The sequence below is a fragment of the Crocuta crocuta genome, unplaced genomic scaffold, assembly GCF_008692635.1.
Source record: "Crocuta crocuta isolate KB4526 unplaced genomic scaffold, BGI_CrCroc_1.0 scaffold89, whole genome shotgun sequence".
Classification (NCBI taxonomy): Eukaryota; Metazoa; Chordata; class Mammalia; order Carnivora; family Hyaenidae; genus Crocuta; species Crocuta crocuta.
The window spans coordinates 8931019-8935960 of NW_027551559.1; the positions used below are offsets into that span (position 1 = coordinate 8931019).

Consider the following 4942-nt stretch of genomic DNA (forward strand, 5'->3'; position numbering starts at 1 on the left):
GCATGCTGGTGCCCTGGGTCCAGTCGGCCGGTCTTGCTTTCCCTTCTTAATGGGGCTTTGCTTCCATCCACGTCTCACATCCCTTAGGACTCTTCCCCTTCCTCTCAATAGTTGGCTTTGCACCTGGCCCGTTTCTGGACCAGATCACAGCCGCAGGGACATTTCCCCGGTCCCCATCCTCACACCTCTCACTGTGACCTATGGCTACCAGCATTCCGTATTCCAGCCAGTCAGCAGAAGCCCTGGACCACCCCTGTGGAAGGCCCAGAAATCAAGCCACCAGCAACAGACTTCCCCATCCTCAAGGACTTATTATATGACAGGGTCAGAAGGAGTCAAGGACGACCCCATGGTGAGATGTATTGAGCCAGGGCGGGGGCAGTAAATCTGAGCACATGGGAGAGGAGAGGGAAAGCTGACCCTCTAAGGAGGCTTTAGTTATAACTGAATTCTCTTCTGTCTCTGGGGAGGCCAGCCCCTGGGTGCAGAGAGACGTCAGCCTGGGCTTGGAAAGGCAAAATGTGTTCAGATAATGAAGAATCCTGTAACACAGATGAGATATTTGGACTTTGAGGTTGACGGCGAGGGAGGGCCAGGGGAGGTCATTAGCAGGGTAGGGATAGGATTGCAATTGACAAATATCACTGGTGACGGCAGTGGGGGGAGGGTGGGTATGCCAGGAGTCCCGGCAGGTGGGTGGCATGAGCCAGGTGAGGGACAGGAAGCACCTAATTCAAAGAGTGAGAAGGGCTGGTGGGGGGGAGACAGCATACATGATCAACGCTTGGCAGCTGCTCAGGACTCGCGGCGAGGATCAGTTTGGGAGTCTGTGGAAGAAACAGGGGAGCCGAGGACGGTGTGTATGTTGACCACACTGAGGCCAAGATGCTGGTGAGAACAGAATGGAGACCAATAACCATTGGCCACTTAACCAGGTGGGTGTGCGGGTCCGGAAAGGACTTCCGTGCATGTTAACCTTGCCATGGCCCAAATGTGACCGTAGTGGTTGTACCCAACATTCTTTCGATCGTCCCCGGCTGTACTTGTTTTCTTCAAACACACCCAACAGAGCAGCTGCCGGAGCTCCTGCGGGCCCACATCTGGTGTGTGTCCACACCAACTTTGCATCCAAGAGATCTGTTCATCATGTCCTTCCTTTCGGTGCCCTGGCTGTTAGTGCTGGTGTTTATCACCTACCCGTGTTTTAAATACGTTTAAATTTTAGTTGTACCACATAAACACCACCCACCTACCTAGCGAGCTGGGTTCCTTTCTTTTCTTCTTCTTCTTCTTCTTCTTCTTCTTCTTCTTCTTCTTCTTCTTCTTCTTCTTCTTCTTCTTCTTCTTCTGCTGGGTTCCTTTCTTTTCTTCTTCTTCTTCTTCTTCTTCTTCTTCTTCTTCTTCTTCTTCTTCTTCTTCTTCTTCTTCTTCTTCTTCTTCTTCCTCTTCTAAATAGAAACATTTGAAGGAAGTTTTGTAACTGAATGATAGGAAACAACGGTGGTTAAATCACTGAGTTCAGGGCACACTGATCAAAGGCCTCCACCGCCCTTGTGGGAGATGCATTGCAGGACGCCACAGAGTCCAGGTTGTGTGGAGTTTGAGGTGCTCCCAGGAGGAGGGGCTCCAGCATCACCATTTTTATCTACTTCTTACAGGTGTCTGTCCAGGAAACTGAAGCGGGTTTCAACCTGCCAGCAAGAAAACGAGTACTTGATAGAATATGTTGAGTCACTGAAAGAAAGAACTGAATCACAACTCGCTGAAGGGTTGTCACCAGCCTATCCCGGAAGCGGCATGTTTGCTGTCCCGGGCACCCGCCCGGGGCTCTTAGCTGCAATGACGTGGTAACGCAGTATGTCGATTGCAAGCATCTTTTCTCTAAGAAACGGGCAAAACCCTTAGTCTAGTGTTATTCAGGGAACAGAAGAAATATTTCTGCTTTAGTTCTGGCAGAATTCTCTTCTTTCTCTGCCTCGGTCTACACTACTTGACTACCACTTGCTTTACCTACCAGTCTCCATCCACACCTATCTTCTCCTGTCAGCGGTCATCAGACCCTGAGGGTAACGAATCGGCTGATATTTACTCTCTAAGCACAGTGTCTTCTTCAAACAGCCGCAGGTGATTTGCTCTTGCGATCGGGCTGGCGCTGTGGCCACCCGGCCACTCCCAGCAAACTGGGGATGGCCTCCCTTTCTCAGGGAAGCCTCCCACGGAGCTGGCCTCGAACTCTAGGCTAAAAGTGGCTCCTTTCCTTTCTACTGAATTGCTGTTTTGCACTCATGGTTCGCTAAGCTTTTCCTTCTGAGTGAGGTTTTAAAGTCTTCCTAGATTTCACCAGGGAGTAAAATGCTTCCAGATCAGTACCTGTGGGAAACAGGTTTCTCGCCCAACAGAAATCTTTGGCCCTGGGATGCTTTCTTTTTACTCAACGTCAACACCTAGCCTGTCCCTGACCCCTCGATTGCCTTCCTGACAGCTGTAATTTGAGGTCTTACCAATCAAAACAGGCTCTTTGCCATTTCTCCCCACGCCCCTCCCCCCATTTCAATAGATTAACTCATAACGAGCTGGTTTCTCAAAGGCATGTGTGCATGTTTGGTGTGTAGAGCAGCAGTGTGGACCCAGACCTGTGTCAGAAGTGAAGCTCGATTTTGACTTTGTGGGTTGGGAGAAGCACTGAGTTGGGATATTAAACTCCTCTGGGCCCTTACTTTCTCATCTTTCTAATTAAATAAGTTTTCCATTCTGTCCATATAGAAATGTTACCTAATAAGTATATGGATCCCTCAAAGATCCAGCATTAACCACTAGCTAAGGGAGAGACACCAGCTTCCATCACAGCTTCCTACTTCTTGGCTGAGCCCAGAGCCCCTCAGAGGCATGGTGTGTCTGCAAGGAGGAGAGACTCTTTCTGGAAAATCCTATAAGCCTCAGAACCCTCAAGTCACTCGAGGAAAGTGGAAGATGCTCTCAAGAGGAATGAACACTGGATTCAGGGCCACCTAGTGAATGGGGCTGGAGCCATATTTAACTGGATTAAGAAAAGTAATAAATCACGACTTTTCACATTTGTTCTATTTCTCCCCTTATTTTAGAGCATTTTCTAGGAGTCAGATATTGTGTTAGACAATTTCCAGACCATTTGGTTTAAGCCTAAAAGCAGCCCAATTACTCAATTAGTTGTCCTGACACTATTCCCATCTTCATTTTCAGAACTGGGGTTGGGAGATTCTGAGTTCAGAGCCCATGCGGGAGAGATTTGTCACCAGACCAAGCTATCAGCCATCAGCAAATCCCCTCAGAATAGCAGCATGTCAACTCATCCCAGAAATTAGAAAACCTTATTTTCTGAGTCCATTGAAAATAGGAAAGCAGTGATTGTGTTTTGAAATTGGCACTTCTGGGTGAATGAAGTGAAACCCAAAAAAGATGTTGAATTCAAAGCCACAGACAAGAGGGTGTTTACCCCTGGGTGCTCCTTGCACCCTCAGGTGCAGGCAGGTTTGCAGATTTTTTTGGACATTCAACACACCTGATCAATTACAGAACAATTATTTATTTTAAAAAAAATAACATATTTGTAGGGAGTGAGCCAAGACACCTACAACCTTTTCTCACCTTGTATTTCTCCTGCCATCTTAGGCTGGAGCCAGACAAGCCTGCCCTATACAGAAACATACCATGGGCATGCGTGCGTGCGCACACACACACACACACACACACACCTAGAGCAGAACACAGCAGGAACAAGATGCTTCATGAAGATTCAGGCTTTACAATGTGCCAGCTCTTCAATAAGAAGTTATGATGGATCTTACTGATCCTGCCCTGTGTTTACACACATGTGAGGTCTGTAAATACCCATTTCAACACCGGTTGGCCACTAGACTTAGAGGTGAAAATCTTGATTTACAGATAGATACTGCGCTTCTGGCTTTACTGTGTATCTATGCATCTGTCTTTCAAATGGCAAGTGCAGACCCAGAGCCCGTGAGAAGACACCCCACCCACTCAGCTGGATACAGGCTGAGGACTTCCTTAACTCCACTGATGACGTGTTGGCTTCTCTGTTGCGAGTTACCAGAAAAAGCATCCCAGAACATTTTCTTGCTTGTAGCTCTGCCACCTATGAGGTGAACGGCCACATAGTGCTGTTTTGTGTGCATTAAATGATAATTGGAGGTCTGTTCACATGGCTGCTCCTGCTTCTCCTGAAGTCAAGGTCTCTGAGTGAGGCTCTCCCGAGGACCTGTAGATCTTTTTGAGTCAACAGCATGGAGGGCCGGCATCTCTAACCAATCTTCCATCGAACAGGTGGAAAAGAGCAAGGGCTGTACCAGCAGGCTGGAGGTGGGGTCTGTGTGGTGACATGTGCGTGCCTAGTCATTGTACAATGTCCTCAGCTTCTGAGATAGCTTAACTATTATCTCAACATACTGGATATTTGCTGATTGACCAATATGTTCATTTTCCAATAAGGCAGAAAGTTTTCTTTCATCAATTTTGGGAATCATAGATCAACTCGAATGTTAAAACAGCAGACTTTACAAAGGGCATTTCACTTCTCTGCTCAGTTGGCCTAGAACAGTGTCTCAGAGATGGGTCCAAGTCAACACCCCGAAGTGGCAGAGCCCAGGTGGGACACGACCTTCAGGCCCCTGAGTGCCGTATGGAGGACTGTGGAGAGGTAACACCATGCCTGAGCAGCCTTGTGCTCTGTCTAATGGTAGAAGATCACCATGGTCATAACCTGTCCTTGCTATAAACTAAACCCCAATTTTCCTGACTCACAACTCACCTCTGGGGGAGAGAGGTTCTAGATGTAAAATATTGCAGGAAAGGACAGGGAAAATGAACATGTGACTTAGCTACACAGTTCCAGAAAGTCAAGAAAGTGTTAACATGAAGAGAGAAAGGGGGGAAATCCTTTAATTTG

At 47.6% G+C, this 4942-nt stretch overlaps 1 long non-coding RNA gene across 1 annotated transcript; it reads left to right on the forward strand.

Annotated features, from left to right (window-relative positions):
- The first annotated feature begins 271 nt into the window (after positions 1–271).
- On the forward strand, positions 272–3074 carry LOC144219462 (uncharacterized). The gene is made up of 4 exons (XR_013331426.1): positions 272–352; positions 792–935; positions 1659–1855; positions 2764–3074. It is a non-coding gene; the product is annotated as an uncharacterized LOC144219462 (long non-coding RNA).
- The last annotated feature ends 1868 nt before the right edge of the window (positions 3075–4942 follow it).